At 46.1% G+C, this 17,956-nt stretch overlaps 1 protein-coding gene across 6 annotated transcripts in view; it reads right to left on the reverse strand.

Moving 5' to 3' along the window:
* The window catches only part of ZHX2 (zinc fingers and homeoboxes 2), a 76,676-nt gene that overhangs the window by 49,142 nt on the left and 9,578 nt on the right, over positions 1–17,956 (reverse strand). The window contains exon 2 of one of the 6 annotated variants that reach the window (XM_055798399.1): positions 10,098–10,200. The exons of the other annotated variants lie outside the window; for them this stretch is intronic. The gene's annotated coding sequence lies outside the window, so the exon portion shown is untranslated. The remainder of the gene's footprint in view (positions 1–10,097; positions 10,201–17,956) is intronic. 6 annotated transcript variants of the gene reach the window in all.

The raw sequence follows: 17,956 nt of genomic DNA on the forward strand, positions 1-17,956 counted from the left end.
TGCAGGGTGAGGCAGGGGCTCGTGAGGGTCCTGGCTTCCCTGGCAGTGGACAGATGGACAGCAACCCTCTGCCACGTCGCATCTCAACACTTTCTTAAAAAATATGCAAACAATCATTAACCCCAAGGGCCCCAGCGTGGAGGGATGATCCCCTGCATCTCTGCTGAGTTTGTACAGCCTTGCTGCACCTCACTTCCATTCATTACGTCTAATTGATTAGGAACCAGAGCACCGAACCAAAATGAAAGAGAATGGGAAAGCATTGCTCAAAGTAGATTATATTTACTTCTCAACACATCCCCCAGCTGTGGATGTCAGCACAGAGAAAGGTGTATCACTTTCTTTCCTACCTCCTTAACCGTTCCTACCTTCCTTCAACAAATCAAAGTGTTTTCTTGAAGGGTGAGAAATCCCAGTCTCGTATACTATTTTAAATTGGCAGCAAGAGCTTTAAAGCAAGAAGAATGTTTGATCGCCTAAGAAAATTCAACCAGAGAGCAAGCGATGTCCTGCAGGGTTCTGGCCGACAGAAAGTTCATCATTAATTTATTTGGCTTTTAAAAGAGTTAACTATTTCACATTATTCCTCTTAAACCTTGCATTTCAGACTGTCACCCTCTGGTTAGTTACCTATTTGCCCACAGTAATAAACATGTTGGAAAACAGTTGTCAGACACTCCTCTGCCAGAACCATGATTGATAACTGTTTTCCAACACAGCAGTTGCTACAGTAGCACTGTTGTAGGATGCTTCTGCTGCCCAACATATGTACAGCAATAACTTTTATTTTATTTTTAAACAACTGACCTGCAGACTGGTCATCTGCTAACTAATTTTCAACACCAGGGGATGTCCAGTCACAGATCATAAAATCATTTAGGTTGGAAAAGACCTTTAAGATCATCCGCTAACCTAGCACTGCCAAGTCCACCACTAAACCATGTCCCTAACCTCCAGGGATGGTGACTCAACCACCTCCCTAGGCAGCCTGTTCCAATGCTTGACTACCCTTTTGGTGAAGAATTTTTTTCTAATATCCAACCTGAATCTCCCCTGGTGCAACCTGAGGCTGTTTCATCCCATCACTTGTAACCTGGGAGAAGAGATCGACCCCCACCTGCCTACAGTCCCTCTCAGGTAGTAGGGAGCGATAAGGTCTGCTCTCCAGGCTAAACCACTTCAGTTCCCTCAGCCGCTCCTCATCAGACTTGTGCTCCAGACCCTTCCCCAGCTCCATTGCCTGTCTCTGGACATGCTCCACCACATCAGTGTCCCTCTTGAAGTGAGGGGCCAAACACTGAACACAGCATTCAAGGCGCAGCCTCACCAGTGCCAAGTACAGGGGGACAGTCACTGCCCTGGTCCTGCTGGCCACACTGTTTCAGATACAAACCAGGATGCTGTTGGCCTTCTGGGCCACCTGGGCACACAGCTGGCTCATGCCCAGCCGGCCGTCAGCCAGCACCCCCAGGTCCTTTTCCACCAGGCAGTTTTCCAGTCACTTCCCCAAGCCTGTAGCGTTGCAGTCCCTGCATTCAGATCCACACAGGTGTCATCATACAAGTTTGCTGAAGAGACGTGGTGTATGTTGTACACTGGGGACACAGCCAAGAATCACATTGTCCTTCCTCTCCCCCCACCCCACTCCCAAACGCCTAAGCTCACAACAGCAGTGCTACAGAGGAAAAAAACAACACAGAGAAAGACAGAAATTAATCAAACAGTACAAAAACGTGCTAACCCACATCAGTCCCCACAGCCTAAACTCATGTGCCACTTTGGAAAGGATGGGGGGTCATCATTGGAGACTGCCTCTAAGAGGTACCATGCAGGCAGGTAGGGCAAGTGATGTGAGCAGCAGCCCAGCAGCACCACTTCATGTGTGCACACTATTTAACCTGAACTGCAGCCATAAACATCGCTAGCTACTTGCACCACCTAGATCCGCTGTCAGTGACACAATTTAAAGCCTCCCAGTGCTGCTGCTGGGTTTGGCCCGGTCTCTCCAGTTTCAGCCTGATTTCCCCACCACACGACACAGCCCAGCAGCAGACACTCTTCTCCTGCTCTTAATTCATTCCCTCTTTTGTTTCCCTCAACCCCCAAGCTGAAACGGAGAAAAAAACCCAACCAAGCTTAAAAGGTAAAAAAAAAAAAAAAAAAAAAAGACAAGACTGATCCAGGTCAGCCAGCAACTACATTTTGCTGTTATAAAAATAAATACAAGAGGAAGGGGTTTCCCTTTTCCAGCTGTTTACACCATTCCTGCTTTTGGCTGCAAGCACTGATGTGTTTGCAAATTCCTGCCAAACACAGCAGCCGTCAGTGCAAAAGTGGTACAAGAAATGAAATGAGCACAGGGTGTAAATATAAATCAAGAAATCACTTTGCTCCTTTCAAATAACTGTGGCTGTGCTTCATTCGCTCGTGAAGACCAGCACTGTTAGGTGTTGTTGAGTTTCTTATTTCCAGTAAGAGCATCCATGTGCCTGTATCTGGGAAGTTAACTGAGATGCACCTGGGTCAGACGCCCCTACGTTCGTGCCAGGTGACTTATTTTCAGCTATTTTCAAGGAGCCACAAAGCGACCACAGGAAAGGTTGCCTGGAGTCCACTGCATGTTGCTATATGGTCCTGCTCAGTGTTGAGCTTCAGCTGCTCTCCTCGCTGCAGACCCCCGGCGCAGCCCACCTGAGGCAAGCACCTCCCAGGGCACCCGCCTGCCTGCTGCACTTGCTCCAGTGCTGGCACTTCAGTACCCGCCGTGCTCCAGCAAACGCAGCCGCAAGTCTGCATACACCAAGCACTGAATAACAGCATCCAACCCCAAGGACTGGAAAGGCTTGTGGAAATCCCCACAAAGAAGTTGCTTTTGTGGCCTTTTCTCCCTATCCTGGGGATAGCCAGCGCAGCCTGGGCACTGCGTCTGCTTATTCCGTTAAGAATCAGTAACTTTGAGCCCATCCTTCCCCTCCAGCTAGACTTTCTTCTTTTTTTTTTTTTTTTTAAGGCTGTGAAGACAAAGGGATGGAATGAAACTTTCTCCTTACAGCTGGCCAGTCTTTCGGTCCCACAAATCTGTCCTATCAATTCATCACCTTCACTGCAGGGATGCCTGCATTGGAGGCTGATCTGTTATGCCTCCGGGTCCACAGCCCTGAGCAGCCTGGGATGGTTTTGGAAGCCAAAGCAATACAGGTTCAGACGCTGAATGTCTGATTCCCTCAGATCTAAGCGCTGTTGTGGAATCAAATTAAGATTTGGATCCTGCTTAAACTGGAATACATCTGTAGCAGCAGATACTTTTTACAGCTTTCTATCTGATTCAGGATGGAGGGCATAATTACATTCCTGAGAGCAAATCCTGATACTATTTGGATACAACCTTGCCCCTCGCTCCAGCAGAAGCAGGTTTGAATCAGGGAAGACAAAATGCAATTCGCATCCTACTGTGAAGAGCTGTTCAGGAGAAATGCACTTTCACCCTTTAAAACTCAGACAAAACCAGATTTCATAAAAAATTTATCCTGTCCTTCCATATAACCAGCAACATGACATTAATTTCTTCCATCTCACAATGTATTTAATGAGGGGGAAAAAAAGGTACATGTGCACACCCCTTTCTCCAGTGTTCCTTGTTATTCTTCCAGAACAATTCTTCAAAGCTGCTGAGATCACTGTATGTTACCTCCTTTTTGAAGGATCAGATACCTTGCATCAAAAAGCATGCAGGAAAAGTTCTAGGGCATGAAACCAATTTTTGCGCACTTTTATCTGGGTCAGCTTTTCTATTGATTCTGCAAATACCATATCATTTTTTAAAAGCTAAGGTTTTTTAGTTTAAAAAGAAGAGAAAGAGAACATTCGAACTTAAGTCAAACATCCATCTGAGCCAAGAATTAGTTTTGTTGGGTGACTCCGAATCAAAAAGGTAGGATTTTTTTTAATAATAAAGTCTAATTAACAGTGAAAGAGCATCTGGATTGATTTCTAAATACCCTGCTTCTATTTTTATTAAATACTATTTAATGTCTTTGCCATTAGGTGTACAAAACTTAGCTGACAACGTATAAGAAAGCTAACGTGAGACAAACACATTAAAAACACTCACACAGATGTTTTACCATTAATTCATCCCTCTCCTTCTCTGCCCCTCTGCCAAGTTTTCCTCCACAGTTATGAACTATTTGGCACAGCCTCCGGCTTTGCTCTATGTCATTTCGTCAACCCGATGTGTATCTTGAGGTGCTCTGAAACAGAAATAATAAATAAGAACTGGCCTTGTGTGGCAAAAGGTCGGACCATGTTTTAGGAGAAGATGACTTGTTGCAGACATCTTGAAGGTCTCATACCAACTTTATCTGTACACAGGTGGGAAATGGAGAAAGGACACTTCTAGGAGGATGCCTACCAACAGGTGACAGTCTGTAGTAGGAGTGACTCAGAAAATTCACTTGCAACTCTAGATGACAGCAGAAAAAATAAAAAAATAAAAAAGCAATTAACTTTTGGTGGAAGCAAAGAGGTAATGAACTGGCTCTCAAGTGCTTTTCCAGGATGGAGTGCTTTTACTTCTGAGAGGTGCTTTTTGCGTATGTTGGTGGTGATGTGATGCTGAGAATAACACCACATTGCCCAAGAGCCTGATTAGCAAGTGTGCTTCTGCTGGGAGCCAGGCACTCGCTTTGGCCAGCCCTCATTTCACAGGGACTTGGGCACATGGTGAGCGGGGCCATTTGCATGTGCACTTCCAAGTCAGAGCTCAAGAGGGGTCTGACTAAGCCCAGCATCTCTTTCCTGGCTCTGGGACACCCATCTGGCACATTCAAGATCCAGAGAATCGTCAGGACAGATCCTTTTTTATATTCCATTTTCCCAGTCTGAAGATCTGGGATGGAAAGATGAGTAACTGTTTCCACCACACCAGTTGTGCAACACAAACAAAACCTGCAGCCTAGCAGATTTCTGATACGCAAATCATTAAACCCCAGCATTTTATTGCCAAGATTTTAGCCAAGTAAGCCTTGCCTTCATTAGGGACACCACGCCAGTCCTGCACTAGGCTGATGGATGCTGCCTCCAGCATCACACCTCTATAACCAAAGAGCCACAGACAAGTGAACTGCCCTCACCGCGGCAGGGACAGAGGTCCCCTCGGCCAAGGGTGACCCTCCTTCCAGCACCCCACCATGCTGTACTCCACCCACGGCTGAAGTGCAGTTCTTAATATACTTCTAATTGCAATAATTATTTTTCTACTACACCCTGGCTTCTCTCTTCCCCCATGCATTAACTGGTTGCTTGGAGCTTTCCAACCTTTCAAAGAAAATGCCTTGAAAAATAGACCGGGGAGGCTCATGTTAAATAGGGAAATGAAAAGGCATTGCTAGCTACCCCAAAAAACTAGGCCAGGCTTCTCCTGACCAAATCTCCAGGTATCTCTGAGGCAGTAACAGTTGGCACAATTCTTAAAATACGCACAGGCTGATTAAAGGCTAGCTTACAGCACTCGCTACACTTAAAGCATTAGCAGTGAATTTTAAGATCGAACAGACACAATGACTTTTGAAAGCAACCTTCTCCAAACCCAGGGCTGCCCACTGAACCCCCTCCCTGGCTGGCTCTCCCACCTCAAAGCACACCGAGAGGTGACCTTGGGAAAGCCAGAGGTACCAAACTCAGTAGCAACAGCGGTACCAACACCTTGGGTGTTGCTCTGAATTCAAACCTCGTGGATGCTTCAGCGCTGAAGTGGGTTGCAAACCCCAACTTGCCAGGGCTCCTGTGCCATACTGCTCCTTCCCCAGGGGCCGGGTGGTGGTGCCAGCCTGGCTGGGAGATGCGGCATGGATGGCAGCAAGGGACGTGGGAGCCTGAGCAGGGACAACCGGCCAATGCACCTCCCTGCTGCAGGAGGCAACTGCAGAGCAGATGTTAACAAAAGCACATATCCCACCCTAACAGGACACTTTCCCTGGGGGAATGTTTTTCCCTCTGTGTGCCACATCCCAGGCCCTCTCCTTCAGCTGCTCCCCTCACACTGAAAAACCTTTGTTAGTGGAGAAGTTCCTTGTTATTCCTCCAGACTCCTCACTCCAGTTAGTGACCCTAAAAAGCAGCACTGAGTAACTAGCACGTACCTTCCCCTCCTCTCCCTCACACCAGGGAGAAACAAGGGCTCCTTTCCTTCAGTTGCCTTCCCCACCTTCCTATCAAGTATCAGAGCAGCCCCTCGCCATAAGGAATTTAATATGGGAAGTGTTTTCATACTCTTATTATGGATGAGACAAGAGCAAGACTGATAGTTTGGATTTATTTATGTTATTTCAGCTTAAATCAAGGCTGTGGCTTCACAAGACTGCCAATCTGGCTTTGCCATGCCCATGACTCGACGGAGACCACCATGTCCCAGCAGTACCAAGTGCTGCCTGGCTACGACCCCCCGGCTGACCCAGCTGCTGGGCAAACGGTGGCCCCAGCAGCACATCACCCCTGCAAGCATCGGGGGCTGCAACGCCCGTGGGTGCAGGATGGGCTCCAGCTCCCCTTTCCACCACACCACTCTGTACTGTCACTCACTCCATACATGTGTTTCACCCTGCTTACTAAGACCTCCTAATTTAAATATTTAAGCCCCTTTGCAACAAATGTAGATGCTTTTGTGCCTGTGCTTTTGCATGCAGACTTGAATGAAGAGGTTTTGGCTACCTGTCCCACAGTAGGTTGTAATACATGGGGCAATTTATCCTCTTCCACAGAGCTATCAGGCAAACAGGTCAATGTATGGTTATGCTGAAAGGGAATGGACTCTATCACACTGGATTCAGAAATGACAGTGGGCAAATATAGTCAGAGGTCACTGGAGAAAGCGACTGGAAATGCTCAGATTTGTACAGAATCATACAACAGTTTGGGCTGGAAGGGACCTTTAAAGGTCATCTAGTCCAACCCCCAACATATATACAACCTCTGCTCAGTGAGGTATGCAGCAGCTTTGAAGTGTCTCATATAGAGTAAGCTAAGTAAACACCTTTAAATAAAGCTCAGTAACCCTCCAAATCCAGGCAGGGTAGTTATGGCTCTCTTCTAGCCTGTCCTTCATGTATCTTCAGAGAGGTCTGTGAAACTGGTCATAACTTTGCCATCGATTCCTTTGCAACACTTTATGACAGCTTCCCAATAACTGGGAAGCAGTACAGCAACGTCAACCATAACATCCTCCGCTGTCCAACAGCAAAGTGCACAGCTTGGATTCCATTTGTATTCATATGCTTGCATTTTCCAGATCAAATGTGTGGTCTAAGCGAAAGCCTCAGCCAGAGCCTCCACTGCCTTCATCCAAACTCCGCCATGAGCTCTCACACGTCCCAGTGAAACAGCCAGGGCTCCACTTGGGCCCTTGGGCCCCGAAATCCCTTTGATTTAGAGCTCTCTGCCCTACAAGGGGCTCTGTCATGCTCCGTTCAAAGATGAACAGTGCTCAGAAATTTTATTCTTGGTGGAAGCTGAATTTAAAACGTTTTTTTGCTGTCCTCAGTGGGGTTTCACATTTTGCATATGTGACAAAGCAGACATTGTCTGTAAGTAGCTAAAACCCTGATTGCACAAAACTACCCTAAATCTAGAGCATCCACAGACCAAATCTGACCTCTAGAAGCAAGATGCTCAAATCTGCTGCTAAAATAAAGGCAGAGTTTGGTCCTGGAAGCTTAAGGTTGCCCTGCAGTTTGCAGCACAGCCTGACTAAAAATCTGTCAAGTTGCTAGTCCACACCTCAAATAGCCCTGTCAAGTTGTACCATCGGCAAGAAGCAGCCGAGGCAGAGTTTTATTGTCAGGGAATGTAAACAGACAGCAGACAGTGCTGCTCATCTATCTCAGGTTGGTGCATATAATTTTAATTAAAGCATTTATGTAAATACACATGCAAATTAGGTTCAGTATAGCATCTGGCAAATTACTATCAGAGCCCTGAGGCTACTGGCAAATTATCAGCATGAGCTTTCACGATGTGAAGGTACCAAATCCAGTCTTGGTCCAGGAGCTGAATATTTTATTTGGCTTAAACTGGCAGTAAACCACCATATCGGTACATACATGAGAAGTTAAATAGTCTTCCATTTGAAAAAAAGCTCTTAGGAGGTAAACCAACATCATTAAAATCTGTCCTTCAGAGAGCCTACGTCTAGCAAGAAAAAACCAAAACCCTTCTGCATTTCTGTAACACCTATCAAAGGAACTCAAAGCGCCTCTGAAATGTTAATTAACCCATACTCTCCCCAAGGGAGATCTATCTTAAAGATGGTTATATGGAGTCTGCATTCATCTCCCATTTGTCAAAAGCTCATAGGAGGGAAAGCCACAGAGATTGGATCTGGACCTAGGAGCCTTGAGCCCTTGCTCCTCCACATTCTCGTCACAAGACCTCCCTCCCCAGAGTTCACAAGAACCTGCTCACACCAAAGAGGTGCGAACCTCTTTAGCCTAGATATCGCTGCCTCAAAGTAGTGTTAACAACAAAACCTTGTTAAAACTGCGAAGGTGATTATATGACAAGAAAAATAAGGGAAAACAAATCACAAGGGGAGGAAAAAAACCACCCAACTTTTGAAAACTGAAGGAATCTTTATATCATGCTGAAAGGATCTTCGGAAAATGAAAAGCTATGACCAAGATAATGTTCACAGCAATATCAGCATCAACTTCTGCTGCTTATTCCTTCCCTCAAGGTGCACTTCCATCTTCAGGGTCTTGCAAGTGGGGATCAATCCCCCTTCTTTCAGAACCCTCCATTAAGATCAACGCTGGGAAAGAAGCAACAGCTCCTAAGGCTTAAGAGCAAAACTTAATTTGATCAACAGCAATAACGCTTAAGCATGTGCTTAACATTTTCCCTGCAATACCCTTGCAAATTTCCTAGGGTATGAATTTCCCACCGGCACTGAATGATGTGAAATCACATTCCCCATTTATTGAGAATGGATGCAGAAGTTGACTGGAAACAGTTGTTACTACTGGTGACAAAGAACAAGAGAAGGAAACACAGAGTCACACAGGTACATTCACAGCGTGACAAAATGTGTCACATACGTGACATCTAACTATGACAACATTGTTTGGAAGACATGTGTAACCAGCATTTTCTAAGCATATGGTCATACACTGGCCCCTTCCTGTGCTCACAATTAAAAACAAAAGAGAGGGACAGGAGCTGAAGGAATCAAGCCACAGACTGGCCTGTTTGCATTCCTTCGCCCAGGTATCAGTTATAATGACTGCACGTTCATCTAAATGCTTTGCTTATTGACTTTTTTGCCTTCAGCATTTTGCCTCTAAAAAAACCCCACCCAATCAACAGGTAAAAAAAAAAAGAGTGTTGTTCCTGAACATTGGGACGCTGGTGTGATTTCCTACAGTAATGGTGAGTTCCCAGCTGCAGGGAGAGCATGGTAGAGGAGGAACAGGGAATCAAGATGTTATTAAGGACATTACACACAGGTCCCATCACCTGTGACCCACTGGAAGAGGCTAAACAGAAGCGCTTCATGCCCTGGGAAGCCAGGCATCCCTGCTCTCCATGGTTATGAAGAGAACTGGCACATAGATACATACAGATACAAGAAACTTGCTGGAGAGCAGTAACATTTCAGGCTCGGCCCCTCCATAGCATGTTTCTGTCCTGACTGGACCCTGCTCTACCAAAATAATTTTCAGGGTCCCCTTTGCAGGAAGAAAAAATGCCAAGAGGGGTGAGGGTGGGGTGGGGGGCACAGGTAAAAGACTGCTATGAAAGATGAGACACTTCCCATTTTTATTCTGGGAGAAAACCCAAGCTGAAACCAAAGCCTTGCCACATATTTGTTGCAAGTCAGAACCCATGTTCCTCATGGAGGCCAAGTTGGCCATCTTGATGGTTTCTTGTTGACAATCACATCTCAATAGACTTTTATCTGATTTGAGACTTAATTGGGCAACTCCAATAGACCGAACAATTGCACTAGTTTTGCCAAAGGCAATAAGTAACTTTAAACATACAAGCAAACAGATAAATAAGAGACTTGCAAGTCTGCTGTGGCCTTTGCCATCTGTGGCTCTCACCTGGCACATCCTTGGGGACCCATTTGGAAATTGGTGTGTCCTGTACTGTACTGAGAAGCTGAGCTATTCAGGCAGCAAAGCACAACCCAGGGACACGAGTGCACTAGAGGAAAAGGAGAGGCAAGAGGGTCTGGTCCCAGCCAAGCTACAGGAGAGGAGGTTTTCATTCTCCACTTCACCCTGTGCAAACCATTTTCATTCCTCAGCACTTCTACACGTAATTCTTATTAATGAAACTTTTCTGTGTTGCAAATGCTGGGATGGAAAATATGCAAGCAGATACCAGATGCTTGTATTTTAAGAGGGATGAGATTAAATAAGCACCGATAAACCGCTCTCTTCTCTGCCTCTCCAATGAGGCTGGGGGTACACCTTGAGGTGTTTTTCTCAAGCAAAGAAATGTGCAACTCTAAAAGGCTGGGGAGGAAGAGAGGAGTAGCATTTCACCAAAGGACCTGCAGCAGAAGTGTAGCTACATCAGCTCTTGAGGGGAGCCAAGGATTAAAGCTTGGTGTGGAAAGACAGAGTAGGTGGTAAAAACCCAATGGAGTTACCCATCTTTTGACACCCAGGGGATGAAAATGTGCTAGGAAGAGGGTGAATTACTGCTCTGCCCAAGAGGTAAAGTTGTGCCTTGTTTCCTCTGTCTGTGTATTTTCCCACTTCTTATTTTTGGATCTTGCAACACTATCCAGCATTAGACGGCACATAGCTAGGATAACAGCCACCGTGCCCCGCTCCGGAGTGTTGCAGGAACACCAGAACCACCCCGCAACGGACGATGACAGAGGACCCGTGACATTAAAATAGGCCTTCCAACTCTGTTTTACTGAGGAGGATCTGAAAACACCCCTTTGAAAATGTACAGGAACGAAGACCCCCGAAGCACTCCAGCAGCAGATGAACACCCACATAACCTTGCCAAAACACTGCACGGCAGATAGGGCTATGGCAGCAAAGCCCCATCTCTAGGCAGGACTCCAGGAGCCCAGGACGAGTCCTCCGCAGGCTGGAGAAGGGGCAGCTTCCCCAGCACATGCAGCCTCAGGGCTGCGTCACGACAGTCACACCTCTCCATGCTTTTTGGCCAGTACAGCTTTGCCGGCAGAAGCCTGTAGTGTAGGCACGGCTTAACCCCAAGCTGTTTTCAGAAAAAGGTGAAATGTGAGCTGCCTTCCCCAGCACACATTAAACCTGCGTCGTAATGCCGAATTCAGCCTCTGGGCCTCTCCACACAGAGCTGCTCCGTCTGCTGGAGGTGGGGACCATCGGACACTGTCAAGTAAGAGTCAAGGTGCTGATGCCATGAAAGAAATGGTTTTCTAAAAAGCCTAACAGGACAGTTTCCATTGATATGCAAAGTCCAGCTAAGCACTGGCTGGGGCTCCAGCATGTCACGTTAGTGCAGAAGGACCCAACTACACAAGCATGGTGGTCACAGGGTGAATTTGCGCTCCTTAAGCCAAGGCAAGCACAATGCACCAACAGCATCAGCGGCAAAAATGAGAAACTAGCACAGCTCAAAGGATGATTAAACTCTTCTGAAAAGGCCAAGTTTAGCAGTTCTTGCCGGACAGCTTCACCCCAGGACAGACTCAACCAGGAGGCATTTTATTTGGCTGGCTGACCTGTTCCTCCATTTCTACCTATAGCTATAAGGCCAGTTTTGCCCATTCTTCCTTTTAATTTTAGGCTTAGATAACACTTTCCTGAGTCAGAATTTACCATGAACTAAAGAGGCTGCCAGCTGGAACACCCACCAATCTAAACACACATGAGAATTTACGCTGACAATACCAAACCTGGGTACCCCCCCACCCCTGAGGACACAAGGCGAACACAGATATAGATAACGAACAGATGTTTTCTATGAAAAATGGAGACCCACAACTCCCAATGAACTGCTGGCACCCCACTGATCACTTAGATGCCAAGACATCACTTTAAAGGCTAGACTTTAGAAACCACGATTCATAACTGTGAGCAATCATTTGTATCTTGACATGACTACACTGGCAGAAAAGAAAAAATTAATGAGTTGCAGCATCCTCCAAAGCATGGTCCAGTCCTTAGTCCGCAAGTGTTGAAATCAGGAATCTGGCCAAGAGTGCGAACAGACATGCTTTTGAGAAATGTAACCCACAGCTGAGCAGCATGCAGAAAACACATCTGGAATTTCTCTGCTGCCAGCAGCTCTTTTAGTTCCTGTTATGACACTAAGAACTGAAAGCTGGTGTTTCTACAGAGAACCCCTCCCTCTTCCAATTATTTCATAGGATACACCAAGTTTCTACTTACTGAAGGTGTTAATTATCGCTGTATTTTCTCACATTATTAATACATGGCAGAGGTAAGACACAGCCCCCAGCACTTTGAATTACACTGGTCTTCCCTCTGCTCAGGAACAGAGATTTAGCAACATCCCTCACCTGTGATTCAATCCCATACTCAGAGAGGAGGAACAAGGTCTGTTTTGGGCAGACTCCCCCTAACTACAAAGGAACAAGCAAGGAAAGGGCTCCCAAAACTCAGATGCAGCTTCATGCCCTTGCTGGGATGAGGGGGCAGACCTTCCATGAGAAAGAGAGCAGCTCTACAGATGGAGAGGTAACGGCACCACTGGTAACTAAACAAATGACGATGATCTGCTCTGCAGCCTCCACTGCAGCTGGCTCTGGAAGAGCTACACCAGCCAAGGGACAGGGACTTGATTCCTCCATCCACCCCTTCTCTAGCTTTTGGAGGAACTGCTTCAATCAAGACTGACAAGAGTCGCTCAAGATTTGGATGCTGTTCTTGCAGCAGCAGAGTCCCAGAAGTCTTCCCCAGAGACATGCTAGTTTTGAGGGCAAAAGCAGATGGCACTCAGCATGCTGCCGGGATATTCCCGGAGATGACAACGAAGTCCCACCAGGGCCTGCCGCAATCATACAGGGTACAATACGGCCATGTTCTAGCACTACGCTGTGGCAACCACCTGGCTACCTGAGCAGGCTCTTCATCTTGTCCTAGCAGTATGAAATTAAGCTGTTAAGATAAACCCTTAAATGCTGCTTTGGTGAAGAACAGGACTTTGAAATTCTACCCTACATCCACCGTAACTTTGCTCCATCAACTACAAGGAATGGCTCCAGGAGAGAAACCAAGCATCCCTTGTAATTTGATACGATGCGGGATAAAATATTCACACTCTTGTGAGAAATAATAATGAGAAAGTTGTACCAGAGAATGCTTCTGATACGGATCTATTTTGCTGCCTGGCTCCAGTCCGGCACTACCCGCGAGCCCTGAAGCTCAAACAGCATCAAAGACTGGCCATTCTTGATATACCCTGCATCTTCCAAGCACACAGAAGCCTTTCAGCTCTAAAGGCTAGCTGCATATGGAAAAGACGTTAAACTTTGTACAGACCGGTCCTGACTCCTGGAGTCATACCTGTTATCTTTAAAGCATATTTCTCTACTTCACCAAAAAAAACCAAAACTCCCACACGTATTTACACTAGTGTTAGCTGTGCAGATGGCTGTGGGAAAGAAAAATAGATTTTAATCTGCTTGGAGCACCACCAGCCGAGCTACAGTAGCGATTTAGTGGACAGACTCTTTATTGCTGGTAAATATAAGTGACAGGAAGAACAGTTTTATCTCCAGAATCTGGGTGGAGGGGAGATAATAGCTTTCCTGCTGCTTCTTGGTACTGAAGGGAGCAAAAATAACTGGCACCTTCCCAGGGAAAGCACTACTCAGTGCTCCTCTCTGCGATCACGAGGGAGCTCTGTTTGGGATGGGATGGGAACAACCTGTAGCAGTGGCTTCAGATGAGGCTTGGTGTGTGTCACCCTCTTTCATACTAACTAAACTTTAATCAAAAGTAGCCTTACAGTTCTGGGCAAAATCATTTCCATCTTCTGCTGGTTTCCCATTGCTTGGCTCCAGGCAAACTGTTCAACTTTTGTGCCTCAGTTTCCCCAGCTGTTAAACAAGAGTAGTAAAACCTCCCCTGGAGGTAGCATTTATGCCTTGGTGCTCATACAGTGTGATGCAAAGGAAAGCACTACAGGAACTACAGGTCATCAGCGAAGCAGCCAAGATGCTGCTAAGAAGGCAGAGCACCAGACACTAGACTAGGTAAGTCTGTTTACAAATCTGAGGTGTTACAGGGGGTTGCCTGGAGTAACGGCTCACCAGGGGACCAACTTAACCACCAATGCTTCAGCAAACCACCAGCCTGCTCGGCTCCTACAGCCAGACATGCAGCGTTAGCTTGGAAAGCCAAAAAAAAAAAAAAAAAAAGAGAAGTTGCCAGCTCCTTCATATTCATGAGCTCTTTAATAATGCTCAACAAAACTTGGAGGCATGTTCTCTGCTGCTGCTCCTGCCCTTTTGCACAGTGAACAAGTCATAAATATTTCAGGGGAAGAGTCCAGAAAATCTGCAAGATTGGTCCTAGCCTTTTACAGCATTAATGAGCAGGCCATTAATAGTTAATGAAGCAGCTGCTGGTGATCTCAGAGGTAGAGGCAAGACCAGAAGAGCAGTGTTTGCCCATTCACTAGAACGTGATAATGCCAGGGAAAGCCTGATCCTTTTATCAAATCCTCCCCATCACGGCAACACCCAGGAGCTGATCACAGGCCCTCTCCAGCAGAACCGCACCCAGCTCCCCCTGCCCCACTGCTGTCACCCAGCTGGGATGGAGACTGCTGCAAATGGCCTGAAACCACCATCCCGATGCTCTGGGCATATCCGTGGGGGTGGAAAGACATCCATGCTGCATCTTACTTCAAGATGAGCGCAATGTCCCAAATACTCACACAGGCAGGACCATGCAATGCATGTGTGCACGCTGTAGCTGCACGTATGTAAAAATGCTGATAAAAAGAGTGGGGGCTTGGGCCTTTTAAGGGTCTCCGCTGCTTGTTCAAAGCTGTACCCTGAAAGCTAAGTACACAATATCATCAGGCAGCCAACTTCAAAGAACCAGCCCCTGTGATTTCATTGAGGACTCCGGAGAAAAGGTATTTTTGCTGTGCTTACTCTTTCATACCTCTGCACTGACATCACCTCGCCCGTTACGTTTGCAGCGGGGAAAGCACATTGCCTTTCGGTAACCCCACTTGCCGGGAGTGTTACTGAGGATGGGCACCCAGCGGCTGCAGCCTGCCAGCCTGGGCAGGGGCAAAATGAAGGGGGGTAGCAAGAAGAACTGGGTAAAAGTTCAGACATCGCCAAACTCCACTTCCTTCTTTTTATTCCTGCTGGTATTGCTGACGTTTAAGGGATCTGTGAGGTCAGTTTCTGCCTGCCTCCGTGTCTGTGTGTCTGTGGGTCTACCAGCCCCAGTACTAAATTTTTTTTTTTACTTGCTGGCTAACGTCTGTCACATTTGACAGAAGGGAAAATCTTGGAAGACAGTAACTTCCTACCACTCCCTGAAAACAGACAGGGTGTGGAAGAGAGATCCCCATCACAACTGCCAGAAGTGGAGAGGGGTTACTGACACCTCTCCTGGGGCACACATGAATTCAATCTCACGAGCCAAACACGCTGGAAAGCAGTGTGCATTGGTCCCACTGGCCCGAGAAATAATCGGTCTCCCGGATTTCCGCTCACATCACATCTGGCTTGTCACACATGAAGCTTTTTCTGCTCAACAACCGACAGGGGTCTGCAGAAAAAGCAAGGATTGCTAGCAGAGACTCCCTGAAGACCCTCAGGTGGATAGGGAGAGCACAGACCCTTCTTCTTCAACAGCAAGCTCATGAACCAAGTGGGGTTTGGATGCAACCTGAATCTCTACCTTTTATGTACGTGTCCTTAGCACAGAGTGCAAAAGTTTACACTTCAGGCCGTGATGCTAAAAGCTGGCAGTCAAAAGCCTGGCATTCACTGGGAAGAAGAAAAGGAAAAGAAAAGCTTAATTTCAAAGTTACGGTGTTAATTCCACCCTCCAATCCAGAGTTGTTAAGCAGTGCCGGAGTCAAAGGCAACTGCAACATTGTGCCCTTTGTTAAATCATTAACTACCATTTGACTAATCTATCTGCAGATACTCTCTGAAGAAACAAAAAACTTCTATATCAACACCCCGCTCTCACCTGAAGAGTGGGCTCCCAACAAGCACCTTCTGGGATGTTCGTCTTCTAGTTTTAACAAAACTGGTCCTTGGCTTTCCTTGCCTTCAAACAAGACTCTGCCTGCCTGCTTTCAATGCAGATCAAAGGTGACCTTAATAGATCCTCACTGTATTAATACCTATAAAATAAGTTTATGATGTTAAATTTCAAGTAATTATTTTATTCTGTAATTTGATTAAAAACCATCATTTGCCAAACATGCCTTGGAAAAACAATATCACTATTTGAACTTAATAATTAAGTACGTAATTAGCAATTAATGTATAGTGCTTCCTTTTAAAACCCACAGCATGTAACACTCCTTCATGCTTTAAGTGGGGAGCATCTTAAAGTCGTTATAAACCTTGATTTAAAGGCTTTAATACCCTGAACTATTTAAATCACATTAAGGATGAAACTTCATGTATGAAGAACCCTGCCAAACCCAGATGTGCATTGGCCTGTGCCTCACCCTCATACCGTTTATTTCACATAATTTAAGAATGGATATTTTAAAACCACAGACAAGTAAAAAAGAAGTTTCATGACCAAAAAAACCCACCCAACTTCAAATGTTTCTTAATCAGCTTCCTACATAGCTTCCAGTTTAAATTAAAAAAAAAAAAAAGAAAAAAATGTAGTAAGATTCCTGGTATTTTTCCTTCTCTAGCTACACTGTAGAAGTTTCAGTACTAAGTATGTGTCAAACTTGCTGTTCCCAACTTTCTGAGTACTTTTTACTGACTTTAAAACACAACAAAGGGACAAGGGCCACTCATGCACTAGCGAAAAATTAATCAAGCTGCAGCCCCAACCAAGCCAAGCGGCCACAGCAAAATGTGAAGAGTGTTTCAAGATGAGTACCTACATGTAAAAGACCAATAATAAATGGTGACAAATCACAGACCTTCTCTGCTGTAGTGCAGACCAGCAATCACAAATTTGAGCACAAGAAGGGTCTCCTGGCTGATCTGTGCCACAGGCTTGGTGTGGGAACTCTTCTGGAGGATGCTACGGCAGTGCCTAGATGCACAAACCAAACCCAACATGACAGTGACACATGGTAGCAGCCTCCACCCTGAGGTACAGCAAAAAGGTCACGACAAGAGCGAGAAGGAACAAATAAAATCCCCATCTACAGTGGCATGAACAAAACACAGGCAGATTCAAAAATAAAATAAAATAACAGAAGCAGGTTAGACGAAAACACAAGCCAGTCTGAGCGGTCCTGTGAGAGCTGCACCGGCTGTGGGGTACTGCTTCTGCCAGGGAGAGGGAAACAGGAAAGGATGCAATGGGTCCAGGGCAGCTAACTGAAAAATGTGATCAAATTCCAACACTGGCTGAAAGAAATCGATACAGAGAGGAGGCTCAGGTACGAATGCAGCTTTCCTGTGCAAGTACACTGTTTCCAAAAGGCAGCAAACTACACCTCATGCCGTCACACACAAAACATCAAAAAGAAAAGTTAAAAGCACGGCAGGGACACTGGTAATCCCCATCCCCTCTTGCTGCCCGTGACCTTCTGTGAGTAACACAGCCTGCAAAGAGCCACAAGCTCGTTGCCCTACAGTACTGCATACTGTTTACATCACCACCAATACTGGGATGCAGCAGTGCTGATGTTAAATATCCAATACCCTCCTCTCAAAGCACCTCGCTCACATTTCAGGGGGTGCTTCAGATTTAATAGCGCATTTCAAAGCAGGTCCCTCACTCCACCAAGCACCACAAAAGCTCTTTTG

This window comes from Falco peregrinus, chromosome 3 (genome assembly GCF_023634155.1).
Source record: "Falco peregrinus isolate bFalPer1 chromosome 3, bFalPer1.pri, whole genome shotgun sequence".
NCBI classification, from domain to species: Eukaryota; Metazoa; Chordata; class Aves; order Falconiformes; family Falconidae; genus Falco; species Falco peregrinus.